Raw genomic sequence first — 21064 nt, forward strand, 5'->3', positions numbered from 1 at the left:
GCTAATGTTTCAGAAGGGCAATAGGGAACTGATGATATGTTTCAGTCAAATGGTTTGCGCATTCTGAAGCGGTCATGGTTTTATTGTTTCTTTGTATGAGGCATTTGAAGAATAGGTGCATGTCTCAACGGATTGTCGTCAGTGAAATTCTCTAGAGAGCTATGAGCTAGTTTGCATCATAGCCATTTCAGTTTTCCTGTTCAGGTTGAATGTTTGTAGGCATGGCAGCAAAAGATAAAAACACACTAGAATCCTGCAGGAAGCTCTAGTCAGATCTGAGTCTTAATGTAGTTCTCAGGTTCCCCAAAGTCTAAGTCTATGGATTTATGACAAATATAAATTCCTTTGAGTTGACAGATATGTTGTGCTCATCAGTTCAGTGGGCAGCTTTAATCTTTAATACCTCTTTCTTAATGATTTTGAAATAAACTCAGGGGAACAAGTGGGTATCCACCTGTACATGCAAAGCTGTTTGCTTAGTCTCCTCTTTTTTTTTTTAATTAGCTGCTGTAGACTGAATACAAATAACTGACACAAGTTAAAATCAGAGTATAGATTCAGAGGTCCAAATATTTAAACTTGGATGCCTAAAGTTAAATCCATGTTTGGGCACTGAAATAAGTGGCATGATTTTCAGGGGTGCTGAGCACCTATTCTTTAACTTGAAGCCAATTAAAGTTGTGCACGCTCAGTCTCTCTGAGAATCGGGCCATTTCTATTTAGCTGCCTAAAGATGTGTCTCATTTTAGACAGACAAGCTTGAATATTTTGAGCAGTGATCTTAAAACCTATAATCTCAAGTGATAAAGTCTCCTCATTTGTAATCGTTAGCTTACAACAGTCTTTTGTATGAGACACTTTAATTCCTGTTTTTGTAGGTCAGAAAACAAGAGGGCAAGATGATATCCTGAGCAGAGCATGTTACAGATAATGCTCTTCCTGTAACAGTGATTACTCTTTATATTCATTCTTCTCCAAAAAGGAAAAGGGTTCAGTTTGCTGTTTGTTGGCCATCTATGTTGACAGAACACTGTAAATTAACTGGAAGAAAATCTTGTCAGTTGTATGCATTTTTATGATTGCTTTGGCTTTCCTGCAGTGACAATAAACAAGGTAAGCTGTAAAGAAGCTTTATTCTACAATATGTAATATAATTAATTTGATTACATTCTAGTTTATTTCAGAAAATTTCCTGTTATACAGGTAATATAGAAGTATTTGGAGAACTAGCACCCTCAAAATCTACAGGCATATGGCAACTGAAAGACAAAACAACAGTAAAATGCTTTGTGTTAACAAGTCATCTTGCATGATGGTTCTTTCACTCGTATTGATTTTTGGTACATTTTATTTTAGACTTGGTTGTAATAGTCCATTAAAGTACTTCCCCTTGAAATGCTCTAATATCTTGAGGTTGTTGCAATTTACTTGCTACATTTTCAAGGATACACAAAACACTGCTACAGACAAGTTTTTTTCTCAGAGAAAATAAGTTACAAACTCAATTCAGATTCTAAGCATTTTTGACAGCCATTCTTGTTTGCCAGCAATCAAGAAGAATAATTACATCTTTCTGCTTTTTCCAGAGTTGTTTGTTAATGTTTTATAATTAATATACATTTTAAAACATTTTCATTTGTAAAAATATTTACTGTACTTCTATCAAATTTATAGTTCTAACTTAACTTTATAAAAAAGGCAGTTTTATAAGAAAACAAACAAAAAAGCAATAATGCTCTGTGTGTGTGTGTGTGCGTAAGAAAGACTCAATCTGTCTCCACATAATCAAGACAAAAAGGACACAATGTAGTAACAAATCTGTCTGCTTTTGTATATATCTGCTGGTTTGGATTGAGGTCAGAAACATGTAGCTCTTAGGCTCAATTCTAGTTGTCTTGTGTACTCCATGGAACATATGGCAAAATCAATATCTATTAAGATCAAATAAAAGTGAAAGTTAAGGAACACAGACTTATTAGGTGAAATGTTTATAAGTAAGGATTTTAAACAGGAAAATATATTTTAAATAATTATATTAAATCCATGATATAAAACACAAACTGTACCATAGATTCTAGATGGTATGAACTAAAGCCAGGTAAATAATGTTTAGCAAATAATGTATCTGACAATTTTAACCTCCTTTTTAGTTTGTGAAATGCATACAAGCAGTTTGTAATTTTCTTGAATTCATTATTTACCAAATAATTTAGACAAATGCTTCAAAGGGCTATAGATTGTTGCTGAGCATTTCATTGTGACTACTATATATTTCATATTCAAAACTCAAGCTATCTTGGGCTATGTCTATACCATGTGAAAAACACAGCTCCCTGACTGATGCCAGTTTCATCAACAAAAGCGCTGGTGTCAACAGTGCTGTGTCGGCGGGAGACTCTCTGCTGCTGACATAGCTACCACCGGTCATTGGGGGCGACTTAATTAGGCTGGCGAAACAGCTCTCTCCCATTGGCACAGAGCAGCTACACAGGAAACCTTACAGTGGTGCTGCTGCAGCGGTACAGCCGTGCCGCCGTAAGGCCTGTAGTGTAGACATAGCCTTGACTGCTCTGGATTGGATATATATAATTACATGTTATTGTTTCTGTTCCCTGACTGGACAAGCATAACCTTTAGATTCAAGTTTCTGGTGCAAATCCTCACACTCATTCAAACTTAATTTTCAATGCATATTTTTAATATTTACTTCAAATTTACTGCTTCAACAAATATTCTTGCTAGTAAATTTATTTGCTACAATATTTGCAGAAAGCTAACACATAAGGGGGTAAACATAACAAAACAAATGTAATTTTTATTGGAACAAATATTAAAATACTTTTTTAAGTTTTCATTCAGCTGTAGTCTCCACAACACACATGCATATAATTAAGTAGGATATGTAAATAGGCTTTACATTTTTAATAGTGCATGGAAATGGATCACAGACTTCTGGGAAGAGCGTACCCATTTGTGTTCACATGAGGGTAGTTAAACAGTCAATAAATGTACTAGAGCTGGGTCCTCATTCAATACTAGATGCCACAATTATGTTAGTTTTACCCAGACAACTTTAAATGATATCACACTATGCATCTGCCATATTTTGTGCCTACAGTGAAGTTGCCCCTTGGTAGAGGAATGTAAGTGAAAAATAACTTGTAGGAAATATTTTGCTACATTTGACTATACCAAGCCCTCCTGTCTCCTCTCCATCTCCTGCTTTCCATCTATGTCCTTTTGGTCCTCTGACATCTCTCCAGTTCCTCTTGGCTCCTTGCTCATCTCCATTCCCTCCCCATGTATCTTCTGTATTCCCTCAGCAGCCTTCTTGCAGAGGATCTGCCTGAAGGGGATGACAGCCTAATAATAATAATTCATAATAAAAAAAACAAACAAAAAACTTTTTTTGTTTCTTTGCACCTGACTTAAGGACTTGGTAATGGTTTGTTCCAAAAGAAACCCAGGTCATAGGCCTCTAATTTGGAGATAAAGTTATAGGAGCTCATTAGGTCTGCTTAAGAGATTTTAGACAAATTGTTGAGAATAAGTGCTCCACAAGTACCATCTTAATACCCATGTGCACTTGTAAGGTAGACTCTCAGAATATTTACTCTCATTTCACTTATCCTATTCACAACTGTTGTAACCACAAAATAAACATAATTTAATATTATACATGTGTTGACTAATATATGCTGGCTAGCATACCTATATATTATGCTGATAATACTTCCTACCACATATATTCCAAGCATTTAAGTATACATATTAAGTATTAATATCAGTTATATAGGCCTGTACCTTTATTGTAATCCTGTTCACTTATGCTAAGTATTCTATGACAACTTGCATTAGCTGGAGGAAGTTTTGGCTTAAGTAGATAGGAAAACTGTCAGTATCACGACATACAATAGTTGCTTCATAGCAACAGAAAGGGAGTTACCCTCACAAACCTATTTATTCTAGTACAGGCCTAGGAGGTGTCTTCATGCCTCTTAGTACCTGGAATGCATGTGCTCAGAACAAAGATAAGGCTACATCATGACCTGAAATGCCTGGTTCAGAACAAAAGATAAAGGGGTACACCATGGTACCAGAAACAAACAAGGTAAAAAGTAGATTGAGTTCAGTTTCAGGTGAAGTATATAGTATCTTTTACTGGTAAATAAGTAGGTTATAAAAAGATGGTTTTAGGGATGTAACTTTGCAGGGCATATCTTCCATATAAGGTGAATGTAACATTGATGCTCTTTGACACTGGCATCGTACAGAACCTTTTCCCTGTAACATAATAATAAGCCTGACTAACATTGGTTATTTAGTCTCTTGAGTATATTTCATTTAAAAAAAAAACAAAGAACCAAAATGTGGTCAAGCAATTGACTATACAATTTAAACACATGCCATACCAAAAATGTTGAGAGCATTATGTTTGCAAAATTATATACTTCAAAGTCAGGAAAATAATTTCTTGATCAGTGACAGCTAAGAAGCTAATACTTTGCATCCCTTTGGATGGACACTTGGATCAATGATCTGTTCGATATTGCAATATATGAAAGACTCACTTTGCTAGACAAGGTGAATTGATCGTTCTGTGATCACTAGTGCAATTTGATAACTAGTTGGGGACTCCTGTTGACTCATAAGCCATATGTGCAATTGTGATGGATAAGAGTTGGGGACTGAAGAGGTGTAAAGAGGATGTAGGGTTTTGTTCTATTACGGATCTGTCTGTCTGTGTTCTTATACCATGTCTCTCTCCAAGTGCTTAATTTAGTGAATTTGCTCAATCTTAATGGTAAAACCTGGACTCAACACCCAGCTGAGTACTTGAGCTCTCTGTTGGAGAAGTCTGTCCAAATGAAGGGGGAGTAACTCCATGGGAGGTACTGCAGCCTTGACCCTTACATTTGCTGACTGCATCACCTCTATGGATCCATGCAGCTGTAATTCCACCACCCAGTCTCCCAGCTGACCCAGCACTAAGGCATAATTAAGCCCTTCATGACTACTACTACAATTGTTGTTATTTCTTCATTTGCATTATAATAGTACCTAGAGGGTCCACCAAGACCGGAGTACCATTATGCCATACAAACACATAGTAAGACATAGATACATAGCAATCCTTGCACAGAAGAGATTACATTGTAAATAGACAAGAAACACAAAGGGTGCGAAAATGGGGAATTGAGGCACAGAGACACTGGTGTTTTTCAAAAATACTTAGCATTTGCTTAGCTCCACTACCACAGAAATCAACAGTAAAATTACCATTGACTTCTAAATGCTCTTGAAAATCCACTGCAAGTGTTTTGCCCAAAGTCGCACATAAAATCTTCAGGAGAACCAAGAACTGAATCCAGATTACTTGAGTGGAGATGGCCAAAACTTGGGATTTTTAATTTTGGGGAAATTTTGATATTTTGAAATTTGGTTACGTTGTGATTCAGAATGAAACCAATTTTTTTTTGTAATTTCCTGCAAAGTGGAAAGTCCAAAGAAAAAGTCATTTCCGCAAGACTGCCACATGGTGTTTCTGAAATAAAATATGTTCCCTGGGACTTCCACAGCCGCTGACTTATATTTGTAAGATTTAAACATGTAATATCATAGAAGAAAGCTAATAAAGTACAAGTCATTATGCTGAAACTAGTCAATGCTAAGTTCTGACTAAAAATTGGCACTAATCTAAAGGGCCCTAAAATAAAAATGTAATCGAAGGATAAAGTGGAATACATTTCAAGACTTTTTTTTTTTTTTGGCTAGAGTTATTGTATACTCTGTGTCAGTCCAGTATTCAAATACAACCTACCTCCAACAGTTTTGACATTTTTTGGCCAAGAGTAAATTTCTGTACATCTCAGAAATTTATTTCAGTTATTATAGTTCATCAGGTTTCAGAGTAGCAGCTGTGTTAGTCTGTATTCGCAAAAAGAAAAGGAGTACTTGTGGCACCTTAGAGACTAACAAATTTATTAGAGCATAAGCTTTCGTGAGCTACAGCTCACTTCATCGGATGCATCCGATGAAGTGAGCTGTAGCTCACGGAAGCTTATGCTCTAATAAATTTGTTAGTCTCTAAGGTGCCACAAGTCCTCCTTTTCTTTTTATAGTTCATCAGTAAGAAAAACCGGTATTATTTTAGACCCCAAGTTAACAAAGCACTTAAGTGTGCACAAGCGTGTGTCATGATTTTAGGTTAATATGTGTTTTGAAAATAGGCCTTAGGTTCCTAGGTCATTTAAGGGCTTTTGGAAATTTTAGCCTATGTCACCAAAGATGATTGAAAAGAACAGGAGGTAAAATGTACTATTTCCTTTTTCTTATTTCTGGATGTCTAAAAGTCTAATAATATTCCATTACTCCCTCTTCTAAGAAGACAGCAGTTCAAATTCAAAGTTCAAATTCAAAATGCATTCAAAATGTCAAGGAGGAATGATCTTTGATGTCTGATTATGTTATGTTCTTTGGGGGGGTTTTTACATTACATCTTAAGTGTGCACTTGTCTTTCATCTTAACAAATGACTTGTAATATGAATGATACCTTTTATACAAATATATTTTAAAAGATCAAACTCTTTTAAAAGAATCACTGTAAAATCTGTAACTAAGGCAACTAGACTTAACAGGTATAGGGACATGAAAAATAATGTAAGCGCTCTTTAAATAGTTTTTAAAATCTCTTTTCTGTAAAATATCTGGTATAAGCAAAGCATGTGAAGGTATTATATAGTATAAAGTTTTTACTGGCATTTTTAAAAATGGCCACATAATTTATGACAGTCTATCACATATACTCTATATTGTCTGTGAGGATCCCAGTCTATAAAGAAAATCAATAAAAATACTGTAAATATACAATTTATCCAAAAGAACTATGCAGACATACAGAAAAGGCACCAGGTTTTTTTTAAAAAATACAGTATTTTTTCATCCAGTTGCTAAAAACAAAATAGACCACAAGACTCAATTTACTTTGTAGTCAAAGAAATCCAAAAAGGGTAGTGAGACTATATGAAATCCTGGCCCCATTGAAGTCAGTAGGAAGTTTTGCTATTGACTTCAGTAGGACCAGTATTTCACTCTTTATAACAAAACGAACATCAAATAACGAGTAACAGATTGCCTGGAAGAGAGTAAATGCTAAAGTGAAATTAAAAAAATGAGCGCCTGAGTCATAATTAACATACATGTTTGTAATAACTTTAAAACACACCTACTATATGCAGTAGCTGTTACTTACTACAAAGAGGAGGGGGGTGAGCCAAAAAGTTGTAAATCGGGAAGACTATGTGCTAGTTCTCTCAACCATAACCTACAAATATTAAGATTTCCTGAATCACAAAGGTGTAGATGAGATCTTAAAGAGAAGGGGCTGCAATTTTAATAAGGAACTTATTTAAATTTGGTTTGTTTGGACTTTATCTAGTTTGGAAGGACTTAAAGAAGGCTCTTTTGACACTCACGTTTTATTGTCTGAGGCACTGATTTCAAAATACATCCATATCCTCTTTTCAAATATGTCCTTAGCAATGTTTCTTTTAAATGTTAGGATATCTCTTTGGCATGATGATCTGTGAACTTCCAGTTCAGAACATTTCCAGAAAAGAAGTCATACGCAATTTCAGAAAGTGATCCTCCACACTATCAAGTTTGATGTGACTTCTAACATAATTTTAAAAGAATATTAAAATTTTAAACTTGGGTTTCTTGTGAAAGAGAGGGCTTTGAGATGGTTTGTTTTCAACATTTGCTAGTTTATTTGGCTTCCAACATTTTATTTTTGATTAATAGCCAGGGCATAATATTAGAGTGGGTCTGATGATCAACCAGAACTGTGTATTGCAGAACAGTTAATACCAATTGTGTGTGTGTGTGTGTGTGTGTATATATTACCATGACCTTATAAGCCAGTCAATGGCCACTGGCAAAGGGCTCATTATCCGTAACTACAACTATTATCAGACCTGACAAATTCCTCCTTTTGCACTATGATTGCTTATCTGTTATTCTTAGTAGATAGTCTTGATATCATGGCAAACTCCACTATACATAACTCAACCGTTGTCATAATTGTTATCCAAAAAGTATCTTGTAACGTATTGCAGGAAAACTGGTGACACTGAGATAATTAATATTTTTGTGTGTTACATAGGGTTAGCTGTAAAAAGTTAGGTAGTGTGCTAGAAATATGTTTGTTTAGACCAAGCAATCCAAGTAGAGCTGATAAACAATTTGTCCTAGCAAAGGAATGTTTTTTTGTCTATTTCCCTTTGTCTCCAGTATAAATTAAGTAAGGTGATGCCAGAGACAGTGGAAGTTATATTTATATCTGAGTCAACAGGAAAAGCAAATTGAGAGAAGGGCGAGGATTGGAACACAGCATGGTATCAACTTCCTGGAGCACAAGCAGCACAAGAGAAAAGCTTTATCTGGGGATATACTCCAAAAGAATACATTTCAAAGGTTACTGGACTATAAGAAGAAGTGGAGAGAAACCCTTAGTTATCCATCACTTAGTGGACAAAGGGAATTAGGATTCTTTGATTCTGTGAACAGTGGATCTTCCTCCCTGAAGGGCTGGAGATGCAGACAGCTTGATGGAAGTGAAAAAGCTTTAGTCACTGAAAGTGTGTTATTTTGTGTTACTTGTAATCATTCCTGACTCTTTTCTTGCTTAGAATCGCTTAAATACATGTTCTTTATTAATAAATTTATGCTTAGTTATACTGCAAATCATCTCAGTGCTGTTATATTAAAGTGGGGAGTGCATCCTCAGTTGAGCCAACAGGCTGGTGTGGCAGTGGACTTGGTTATTTTCTGAGAGTGTCCAATGAGAGGGACTGGACGTTTCAGAGAGATGCCTTTAGGTAATTTGGAACTGGATGCATTGAATGTTACCTGCAAGGCAAAGTTTAGACTGTCGAGTCTCAAGGAGTTTGGTGGTGAGGCCGGTGGAGTGGGTGGTAGGGAATTGTCAGAGTTTAAGCTCCAGCAAAGATCTCTTTAGTTGAGGCAGGGAGAGAACACAGTGATTTACGGTTTTGGGTTCCCTGAGGAAAGCATCACAAGATCACAGGTATAAGAATTTAGGCTATTGGATTTGATGGGCCATAGGTTTGAGCCAATATGGCAATTCTAGTCCTGGACAGTGATCAGCACCAAATGCTTTACAGGAAGACGCAAGAAACCCACACATACAGAGGTGGGATATAATCTGGACCTTCAGTGAAAATCTCATCCTAATCCTTACTATTTAAAATTAGTTTTAATCTTGAATTGTGAGGCTTCACAAATATTACTTTTTAACTTCAAACTGCTGAATAAACATTAGTTACGGTATTCCCATTTCATCCCTGCCTTCTGACAAACCTAGGCCCTTATCCTGCAAACACTGACACACAGCATGCATAACTTTAAATAGATATATCCGTGTTTGCAGGTTAAGGGCTATAGGGCCTGTAAAGAGTTAACCATGCACATATCCTTACTCCCACAGGCAGGGGCACCAGAAGAGGGGGCGGATGGGGTGAAATCCCCCACTCCTGACACATTTGGTAAAATTTTGTCCACCAGCTGTTAGTGCTGCTGTGGCTTTAAAGACAGCTTGGTGCCAAGCTGGTGGGTCTTCTCCCCCTGCCCTTAGAGAATGGCAGCAGAAGAACTCGGCTTACAACAGCTGCCAGCTGGTGTGGGGTGGCGCTGCCTCTTGGGCTTCCCACATGCTGCCAGGGAGGATGCTGAGGAGCTGGCTGTGGTGGTGCTGGTTCTGGAGAGGGGGAAATTGGTGGCCTGGGGAATGGTACCAGACATTTTTTTTTAAACTGTGCAATCTGTGCAAGCCTCCCCCCACCCCAGGAGTCTGAATTCGACTGCTGTCTCCTAGTAATGCTGGAGGCAGCACCGGGTGAGGCTGGCTGTCCCAGATGTTTGACCGAGCAAAGGGTCCAGCCTGGCTGTCAAGTGGTGTTAGCGTGGAGCAATGGGGATGGTGCAGAAAAGTACCAGCCCTGCCCAGCAATTCAACTTTGTGGTTCAGGAATCGGGATAAGACTTGGAAAGGCCCATCCTCTGCCCACCTTGACTCACCCAAATCCAGCCTCCAAACCCTCCCCTTCTACTCCACAGGATGTCTCAATCGCCTCCCTCCGACCCTGATCCTATTCAGTAAATTTTGGAAAACATTCAGCAATTTTTTTTTAGATTTCACCCTCCCTGCTGCTTATGACCCCAAGTGGCTCTCTTGCCACTTGTAGTCCCATTGAAATTGGAACACTTTGCAGGATCAGGTACATATTTTGGGTATTTTAACTGAATTCTGGATCTCTTAATTTGCCATATACCTGTATATAAAAGTAAACTGTTCTTTGCATTACTGGAAACTTTGCTTTAGGGATAGATGGGAAATGCTATGTATTAAAGAGAAATGAGCATTGGAAGGACAACACATTTTAAGAGGTAGGTCCTTCTGCTCACTGAAAGCAGGAAGCATATCCATCTGGCCAAGATCCTTTTTATTGATTTTTGTAAAAACTGCATTTAGTGAGTGTAATTTCTCAAAGGAGAGGAAAAACTTAAGTCCTAAATATTTAATAGCATTCAGGGAGTACTGATATTAAATTGCATGATCTTACTTTTTACAGTGAAAGCTCAGTGGGAATAGTTCAGATTTATCATTGTTTACAGGAGACCAAAGAAAGCAGGATCACTGAAAGATTCTTGATGTAAAAGGGCCTGATTTTCAAAAGGTCAGGCATGAAATTGCATATGCAAAAAAGTGCATGCAGTTATGAGCCTAATATGCTCATGCAACTATTCTGATTGAAGAAATAATTCAGGCAGTTTGTACATAAAAATAGTCAGACTAAGTGGAAATCTGAATGCCCAAAACCTCATTGCATAGGCAAACAAAGTAATTGCATGTATAAATTAGATGCCCAATGATATACTTTATTTTTTAAAATGCAGCACACATATAGAAACATCCTTGATTTTCATGCTTGCTTTGGTTTATCATAGTATAAGTCTAAGATGCTCCCATTGTGTAAAACAAACAAAAATAAATGACCTTGCAATTCCTTCAGCTGAGACATGACAGATTACTTGCAAGTGCAAATGCCCTTATGCATGTGCATTTTTCATAATTATGATGGATTTATGAACATATTTGTACATGTAATTATTAATTTGACTTTTTTAAAAATTGGGCCCAATATAATTTGGAATAATTAGACTAGTATAATTAACTAGAGTGAAGAAGGAAGGGGGGAAATGCTGCCTTATTCAGATATCTAACAGCTTGTCTTGGCTATAGTGTTAGCTCAAGGTATAAATTGAGTATTAACTCTAACCTGACTCCCATTCATGTGCAAAAATATTTTGGGTGAGTTAAGTGGTACATTAAACTCTAGCTAGCTGGCCCATGGGGGTATGAGTTGAAGCTTGTTGAGAGCTGCAAATGCTAGATTTAGTAATATCATAGGTATGCAGGTACAGACTGTAGCTGCAGTTAGCATAATATATCAGATGCTAGTCCAATCGCTTTGTGCTGCTAATCAAAGCACTCGGTGTAGCTTGAGTGCAGGTTTTTCAGCTCTCAGTGGTGTGAGACCAAATGCATCCGATGAAGTGAGCTGTAACTCACGAAAGCTTATACTCTAATAAATTTGTTAGTCTCTAAGGCGCCACAAGTCCTCCTTTTCTTTTTGCGAATACAGACTAACACGGCTGCTACTCTGAAATAAAGCCGTGGAGTGGCTCAAGTTTAAGTAACTGGTGCTACCTGTTGCTTTCAACTGTGCTGTTTAGTTGCAGTATGCGACTCAGCCACTAGATGTCTCCTCTACTGTACAGCGATTCAGACATGGTTTTGGTTCTGGTAAACAAAGAGTAAGTTAGAACTCAAGCTGTGTGGAACTCCATTTGTCTTCAGTTCCTAGTTTTCCTTAATAGTCTCCTGTTTGAGAAGGGGTGCGACTCTCTATAGCATGACAAGCAGTGCAAGGTCGTACTTCTCTCTGGTTCCTCTCTCTTACTGTGAGTCGTGTGTGTGTGTTGCAGACTGTTCCCCAACTTCCCCTCCAACACAACACGAAGTGATTATTTGAGTTCTAGTAATCCACAACACGAGCTATACGCTGCCCACATCTCCACGGGGAAGGCAAAGTCCCTGCTCACGTGGTAAGAGGGAAAGCAGGATGAGCACACCAGACCACCATCTACCCCTAGCCCCCCAAGGACGCGTTACTGAAAACTTGCAACTGCTGTTGGCTTCAGGCTTGCAATGATCCCCGTTGTGAGGCTGCTCCCCGGGTCCGCAGTGCGACGGCCACCGCGATGCCCGAAGGGCAGAAGGAGGCGGATTAGCGGCGTGGCGAGCTCACCAGGAACCGATGAAAAGGGGGAAGCAGGAGGGGGCTGAAGAGGTGCAGGGCTGAGAACGAGGGTAATAGGACGGGACTGGAGGGAAGGAGACCTGGGAGAACATGGAGGGGGTGCAGGAAACTAGGAAGAGGGGGCAGGGTAATAGGGGGCATGCCTGGGGGAGGGAGGCAGAAGTGGCTCACGGGAGTAAGGAAAGAGGGGAAGCTGGGCAGCACGAGGGGTGGGGGCCGATGCTGGGGAGGGAGAGGAACCGCTGGGGCAGGCGCCCGGAGCGGCCAGGCTGGGGACGCCGGCGCGCTCGCGCTCCCACTCACACGCACGCGCGGGAGAGGCCCTGGGGAGGCTGCACGAGGCGGGGGCCCGCTGGGCGGCTCGCCTGGTTACGGGCGTGACGCGCTGCCGCCGGCCGGGCCCCGAGCCCGCAGGCCGAACACGCCCCGCGGGGGGGGGAGGGGCTCGTCCCCCGCGGCGCCTCCGGCCTTCCTCGCCGGGCAGGGCAGCCCAGGCCCCGGCGCTCCTCCTCCCGCCCAGCCCCTCGGCGCCGGGGAAGGGGCTGGCAGCGGGGGTGCAGCCGGGTTGGGCGCGGAAGGGGCGGCCGGGCAGAGCCGCGTCATTTCGGGGACGGGGGCGGGGCGGGCTGTTTCCCTTCCAGGCCCCACGGCAGGAGCCGCTGCCAGTTGCGTAAAAGCAGCAGCCGGGGCGGGGAGCCGGGACACCATGCCGCCCTGACCGGGAGCGTCCTGAGCGCGCCGCCGAGGTGAGTGCGGCCGGCCGCCGCCCGAGCGCCCCCTGCTCTGTGCTGCTCCCCAAGCTCCGTGCAGCTCTTCCCCTGCTGACTTCCGCCCCCCGGCTCCGGCTCCGGCTCCTCGCCCCCTGCTGGCTTCGCTCTGTCCCCCCGAGCGCTGTCCTCTTCACCCCCCTGCTGGCTTCTCTCTCTGCCCTGGATTCCTTACCCCAACCCGGCTGCCCTCTTCCCCAGCACCCCCTGCTGCTTAGCCCACCGCTGAGCCCGTGTACCCCATTCCGCTCTGCGCCCCCCACTGTTCGCTCCCTGCTTCCTTTCCCCTTGCTCACCACCCTCCGGTCCCTGTTTTCTTTTCCACTGACTTTCTCAAACCCCGATACAGTTTAAATGAACAAATGAGTTTCCTCTGCAGCACAAAACAGTTGCTTGCAGGGCTGTTGTAGCCCTGTTGGTCCCAGGATATTAGAGAGAAAAGGTGGGTGAGGTAACTTTTTTTTTTTAGTGGACCAACTTCTGTTGGTGAAAGAGACCAAGCTTTGGGGCTACACAGATCTGGAGAAGAGCTTCTCTCTTTCACCAACAGAAGTTTGTATGAAACAGCCTAAATTAGGAATGGAACTAAAACATCCTTCCACACCCTTTCATGGACTGCATAAGAAGATTGTTTTAAGACAAGAAACTGTTACTTGAAAGGTGATAATTTATCTTAATGCATTCTTTTAATTAGGTTGAGTTATTGACAAATCTACTTGTAAGCAACTTTTTTTTTTTCCTTTTTTTGGTTGGCTTAGGAAGAAAGGTTTCAGAGTAGCAGCCGTGTTCGTCTGTATTTGCAAAAAGAAAAGGAGTACTTGTGGCACCTTAGAGACTAACAAATTTATTAGAGCATAAGCTTTCATGAGCTACAGCTCACTTCATCGGATGCATTTGGTGGAAAAAACAGAGGAGAGATTTATATACACACAGAGAGAACATGAAACAATGGGTTTATCATACACACTGTAAGGAGAGTGATCACTTAAGATAAGCCATCGGATGCATGAAGTGAGCTGTAGCTCACGAAAGCTTATGCTCTAATAAATTTGTTAGTCTCTAAGGTGCCACAAGTACTCCTTTTCTTAGGAAGAAAGTTACACTTGTATTGCCAAGTCTTATCTCTTGGCTGGTCATGCTTATCTTTGCTAAACTAAACCCTATCTTTCCTTTATTCCAGTTTTAATAAACAAATGGAAAGCTAATATCTTGTGTTTTAAACTAAGTTGGGAAGTCTCTAAAAATTCACATGCACTTAAATATTGTTTTAGGTTTGATGCTGTTGTGTGTCAGAGTTAGAGTAGTAATAGCAACTGCTATTGTAGACTTCCCTGAAAGGAAATAAAAATGTTATCATTTGATGTAACATGTTACCTATTTAAATATGCTTTTGAAAAAGCTTATATTAAAAATAAGGGTCTGACTTAAATTTGGGAGATAGGGAGAGAGCTAGGAAATTCACAACTTCAAATTCTAGTTAGATGTCATGTCCACTGTATCCTAGGAATGGATGGAGTCCCTGAACAGAGTGTAATCTTTCATACCCTCAAGTAAATTCTTCCAGTGATGATTATTGCATGCATAAATTCCCAGCACATGGTGAGAACTGACCTCAACACCTGCAGCAGTACACAAATGCAGTGAGTTCAGGATGAATTAGCTGCCTTAACTTTGAATTCCACAGTTTTTTTTTTCTTTGTTTAAACCAGATTGATAATGATTTATTGTAACTTGTTTTTAAGTGCATTTTTGTTCTAACAAAACTACTGAATGCATTAAAAATTCTTTAATAATTCACAACAAATTTGACAGGGTGCTCTCACCTCTCAGCAGGTAATAAATGCTGTAGCAGGGTCTTGCATTGTAAAAATAATCTAACCTTAAGTATTTTACATCGGGGTTCTCAAACTTATTTTTTGATAGCGTGGACCATATCTTAATCTCATGGGCTACCTCCCCTCCCATTTGCAACATATGGACAATATTCTCTCCTATTCATGATCATATAATGTTCATATGGTATCTACAGCAATCGCTTGCATAAAAGTAATATTAGAAAAATACTTAATATAGTTTTAGCTTCTTTTAATGAAACTTATCAATTGGAAAAAAATAGTGGAGCCTGCACCATGTTACCAGCCAGCTTTCCATAGACCACCAACAACTGCTCTGGACTGCCAGTGGTCCATGAATTAAAATTTAGAAACCTCTACTGCATTATCATAAATGTTTGAAATTGAGCTATGATTAACAACAACAACCCCAAACAAAAAAATCCCCAAACAAACAAAGTGTGTTGTTCATTTGCATGGAATTTGCAAAATTCAGGAATTTGCAATGGTTATGTGAATTAGTGAGATGTTAGCTTCTGTTTGGTGTTATATTGAGTTTGTGGTGCTTTACTACTCAATATGGTAAGAACAGAATGGAGGCTATTGAATTAAATACAAAAATGAAAAATAGGCAGAGTAGGCCTTGTTTATTTTTCTAGCTTGTTTCTAATATGTGGTAGATTTTGACAATGGCTAACCACCAGCTGGGGATTTTAAACATGGTAGGCAGTTCTGGATTATGGGAGAAACACATTAGCTGTTCCTGCTACAATGATCATCAGTGAAATAGTTAATGTTGGTAATATATTGTCATCTTAAGGTGTCAGAATGATCAGTCTGTTGAGATGAAGTTTCCTCACTCTTCATTAAAGGCTTGGTCATGCCAGACGGTGAGGGTGCTTAGCACCTCACAAGATAAAGATTCTGTGGTTACTCTATTACAGTCAATTATCCAAATGTTGCTAGAAAGAGCTACCATGTCTTCATTCATAGAACTCTCATGTGCTTTTAGAGCACTGGCATGAAAAGAACAAAGGTTAGTATGGTGACAAAGTATCACACTTAGCATTTGAGACATGTATGTAAAACAAAAATTGTAATAGTTATGTGGTGCACATTTTCAATACAGCCACAGATTGGGTACCCTGTTTAGGTGTAGCCTTAATTCTGTGTTTCTAATAAAAGTTTAACTGTAATTTTCTTGGAAGATAATATGTATGAAATCACCATGCCTGCAGCCTTTACATCATCTTAATTAACTTTTGTTGAGTTTAGAGTATACTATATGATCAAGTTTAAAATGTTGTCCCTAAGGGATAATTTATGAGCACAGGGATGTCCATGAAAGTATAATAGGAGTTGTACAGCTAAATCCTTGGAATTAAAGCATATGTTTTAGGGTATCTGGAAAAACTGGCTACACAATATTTTTCATATTTAAATACCTTGCAGATTGTCTTGGTGTGTGTGAGGATCTTACCCTGCAATATTACGCACACTTTAAAGTTGAGGCAGTTTTATGTGCGCCTAAAGGAAAAAAGGTAAGAGAAGGCTGGGAAGTAACGTAACCTAAACCTAAAACAAAAAAAGTGTAATGCTATGCTGAGGAAAGAGTAGCTCTTTGATCTGCTAGACAATGATAGCCTACCTTCTGAAGAAACTTCAGTCAAGAAAGATTTTTTGGTGCATGCTATAAATAGACTTGCAATGACACATCTGAATTTACTGGTGTAGGATGACCTGTTGCTCATTAGAATTAAGACTGCAGTGCAACAAGGAAAAAACAAGGCCCTTATCTTGCCATATCTAGTTTATAGATTCAAAGATACTCAGGTGAGAAGGGACATTATGATCATCTAGTCTGACCTCCTGCACAATGCAGGCCACAGAATCTCACCCACCCACTCCTACGAAAAACCTCACCTATTTGAAATGCTTAGTCATTGGAGGTCCCACTTGTGGAAATCCACAAGTCTGAAATCTTTTGGCCAAAAGAGTTGGGGGCATGTGTGCCCTGCATGTCTTCGTGCCCCCTTACCAGAGGGACTAAAGGAGGAGTGCACCTCCAATTAGCACTCTGTTTGCTTACTTGTATAGGAGGACTCTGAAGTAGTGGGGAGAGTGAGTCATAGGATTGGCATGCATCTCAAAGAACTACCAGTTAGCAGTGCTTCTAAAAAGGGGGGTCATGACCCCCAGGGGCATTGTGGGACAGGTTTGGGGAGGGTTGCAAGTGTAGGGCCGGCGTTATGGGGTGGCAAGCAGGGCAACTGCCAGGAGACACACACCACAGGGGACCCCGGGAAGCTTAGTTACATGCTTCAGCCCCTCACTGCCTGCAGCTGGAAGCCCGAGCCCCCTTGCCTGGGGCTGAAGCATATAACTTAGCTTTGTGAGGCCCCTGTGTCATGGGGCCCTGGGCAAGTGCCCTGCTTGCCAATACCAGCCATGAGTACTAGTCATAACTTAATGATATTTAAGGTAGGGGGTTGCAATTTTTTCAAGTCTTAGTAAGGGAAGGTCGCTACTTTTTTTTTTTTTTTTTTTAGTCCAAAGGGGGTCACCAGGTTGAGAAACACTACTGTAAGGTAAGGGCTTTGTTTTTCTTCAGTTATTGTGTGTCTGTGTCCCATTCATGGTGACTAGTAAGCTATTCCCAGACCAGATAGGAGGAAAGTCTTAAGAGTCCTGGCTAAATAAAATGCAGAAACGTTCTTGCAAACCTGGATGCCAGGTCCCAATATTTTGATATGTGGATAAAGCTCCAGGTAGCCACTCAACAAATCTCTTGAAGAGAAACATTCCTAAAGTAAGCGGCATATGTTACCCAGAGTTTTCAGAACCCATAGCAGTGGTAACTTTACTGTTTCACTCCAGGCAGTGTCAGGAATAAATCAGTGGGAACACAATGCTTCAGCTGATGAAAGATTAATACCATTAAGCATGCTCTTATCTAAAACTACAATTTGTTGATTTAAGCACACACAGACACAAAACAGGTTTAGAACATCCCAAATATTTACGTAAAATCTGGGACGGTATTGAGTAAATTGCAGCAGTTCAGCAATGGTCGGTTGCTTCCCTGCCAGGGAGTAAGGTGTCAGGAAAAAAACCCTCTCAGGATAGCTTCAGAGGACTGCTCCAAAGTACGTTCTATTATCTAATCCTTCTACAGCTAACTTTTACAAACACATCATAATGACCCCTACGAGGTCATCACATCTCCTAACATCAATACATTATTTATCAACAAACATTCTTAACAGTCTTAGTCATAATAAACTTCTGTATCAAAGGCGCCCAAACTCCAAGGTTCTCATTCACTAATTTGCTTTCGTCTCAATTGTTGACTTTTTCTCTCCTCTCCTCCCATTCTGATTCGTAGAGACTGGAAGCCTGCAAATGTATTTGACCTCCAGAAACTTTGCTTGTTCAAATTAACCCTTAAGTAGGTGGTGGTCTATTTTTATTAATTCATGATGGCTGAATGCACGTAATATGATTGCAATTGGCTCGATCAAAATCTTGGGTACACTTACCCCTCAAATCTGGGGTAACATGTAAGCCACTTTAGATTTAGTAGAATGAACCCTGATACCTGTGGGAGGGGAAAGGCCCTAATGTTTTGTAATAAGTAAGGGTATGCTGCCTAATTATTGTATAATTGGTCTGACCCAGTATGGCCATTCTTATGTACAATCTCTCAAAATAAATTGACCCCTGGAATTGTCCCTGTATGCTACAAATAAGAGAGATCCTGAATGGCATTGTTCTCTGTAGATACTAACAAAGGTCTCTCTTTACATTTAATGAAATGTAATGTATAATCTAGCTTCCCAATGGTTTGAATGGGGTTTAGCAAAGAAGTGACTGACTGATTCATGTGAAATTTGGAAACCTCTTTAGATAAGAATTTGCGGTGAGACCTCAACATCTTTTTATCCTTATGGAATCCTGTATACTGTGGATCTGAATCAAGGTTTGAATCTTGCTCACCCTCCTAGCTGAGATGATTGCCACTAGGAAAGGAATCTTTATGGAGAGATGGTAAAGTGAGTAGTCATTCATAGCTCAAATGGGGGGTTTATAAGAATGGTTAAGACAATAGTTTGGTGCCAGGGTGGAGGTGGTTCTCTGGTTGATGGAAAAGCCTGGCTCAGGGCTTTAAAGCACTTGGTCACCAGGAGGTGATAGAAGGCTGGATTGGAGGGTGACAGATGAAGTTTGCAGCTAAGTGGACTCTGACTGAAGTGATGTTGGGTCTTGTTTGCTTTTAGTTGGAGAACATAGGATTTTACAAACAGGATCTTTTTGAAAGAGTCACACCTTCCTGGGAGGGCCATATGCAGAATTGTTTCCACTTCCCCTTGAAAGGATTCTGCTGGATGGTTTTCTGTTTTAGCTGAGATGTCTTGTAGAACAAATCCTGCAGACCTCTGCAGAACAAATCCTGTTTGTGTAGCTCAGCCAGCTGACATGTTTGCTATGAAATTCAGGGACTTTGGGAGGGGGTGAAGAATCTGACCTTGGTTCTGAATAAAGTCTCTCTCTTGAATATCCTGCATGTGGAGGTCTTGCACTAGGTGTAGCAGCTGTGTGAACCATAATTGTCTTGCCCAAGAGAGAGCAATGAGGAAAGCTCTGGCTGCATCATGTGTGATCTCTGTGGTGACTCTGAGAATCCTAGGAACCAGAGGGAAGGTGGATAATACATCTTTTGACCAGGAGAGGAGAAAAGTGTCTGATAGCTGGGACTTCTTCCTTCTTTGGAACAGAACTGGGGGCACTTGTTAGCAATGTTGCTGAACAACAGGTTGATAAATTGTATAGTCATTTGCTTGACCAGACTTTGGTTCATTATTTCATTATGAAATATACTTTAGACCAAATAATCAGTATCAGTCAGGTTCATTAATATGGTACAGGAAAAAGGTTCTATATGATACCTGTCCCCGAACAGCGGTCCTGTGCAGCGATGTTACATACACTTTATGCAGAATGTGTGCTCCCCGAATTACATGTTTCAGCTTGTATTTATGATTTTACAAGTTACACATGTCTTCACACATCACTAAAATCCAGCCCAGCAGTTTGTTCCAGTTCCTTAACTTGTTGTTCTGTTCCTTCCTTACCTTTGTTTTAGATACTAGCATTCCATGAAGCTACTGATCCGTGAGTCTTGTACTAAGACATAGAATGAATGTATCTTCATTTTGACAGGTTTCCTATCTGCTTGTGCCAAATACTTACTTAGCATAAATTAACAGGGTTATGGTTTAGGCCTTTTTAGGCCATATCACTGTTATAATATTTGTGCTTAATGTTGTTGGTACTTAATGCATACTAATATATGGTGTGAATAATGCATACAATTAATATGATATATATTTAAGTTCTGGGTCTGACTGCCTAGGAAGGACTACCACAGGAAGGGATCTGGGGGTCATAGTGGACCACAAGCTAAACATGAGTCAACAGTGTAATGCTGTTGCAAAAAAAAGTGAACATCATTCTGGGATATATTAGAAGGAGCGTTGTAAGCAAGACATGAGAAGTAATCCTTCTGCTCTACTTTGCACTGATTAGGCCTCAACTGGAGTATTGTGTCCAGTTCTGAACGCCACATTTCAGGAAGGATGTGGACAAATTGGAGCGAGTCCAGAGAAGAACAACAAAAATGATTAAAGATCTAGAAAAAATAACCTCTGAGGGAAGATTGAAAAAATTAGGTTTGTTTAGTCTGGAGAAGAGAAGATGGGGGGGGCATAACAATTTTCAAGTATGTAAAAGGGGAGGGAGAAAAATTGTTCTTTTTAAACTCTGAGGATAGTACAAGAAGCAATGGGCTTAAATTGCAGTAAGGGAAGTTTAGGTTGGACATCAGGAAAAACTTTCTGTCATGGTGGTTAATCACTGGAATAAATTTCCTAGGAAGGTTGTGGAATCTCCATCGTCGGAGATTTTTAAGAGCAGGTTAGACAGACACCTGTCAGGGATGGTCTAGACAATACTTGGCCCTGCCTTTTTGAGTGCAGGGGACTGGACTAGATGACCTCTCAA

The 21064-nt window shown here is 40.2% G+C and overlaps 1 protein-coding gene and 1 long non-coding RNA gene across 8 annotated transcripts in view; one reads left to right on the top strand and one right to left on the bottom strand.

Moving 5' to 3' along the window:
- Positions 1–893: 893 nt before the first annotated feature.
- The window catches only part of CEMIP2 (cell migration inducing hyaluronidase 2), a 77542-nt gene continuing 57371 nt past the window's right edge, over positions 894–21064 (top strand). Inside the window, exons 1-2 of one of the 7 annotated variants that reach the window (XM_038401612.2) lie at positions 13034–13151; positions 16457–16545. The gene's annotated coding sequence lies outside the window, so the exon portion shown is untranslated. Of the gene's footprint in view, positions 1114–12216; positions 12456–12971; positions 13152–16456; positions 16546–21064 lie in introns of those variants that run through there. The other 6 variants (XM_038401614.2, XM_043514668.1, XM_043514670.1 and 3 more) reach the window with 6 other exon arrangements.
- LOC122460233 lies at positions 1578–5967 on the bottom strand. Its single transcript, XR_006281406.1, has 2 exons — positions 3193–5967; positions 1578–1931 (listed from the first exon to the last, which is right to left on the bottom strand). It is a non-coding gene; the product is annotated as an uncharacterized LOC122460233 (long non-coding RNA).

This window comes from Dermochelys coriacea, chromosome 5, assembly GCF_009764565.3.
Source record: "Dermochelys coriacea isolate rDerCor1 chromosome 5, rDerCor1.pri.v4, whole genome shotgun sequence".
Classification (NCBI taxonomy): Eukaryota; Metazoa; Chordata; order Testudines; family Dermochelyidae; genus Dermochelys; species Dermochelys coriacea.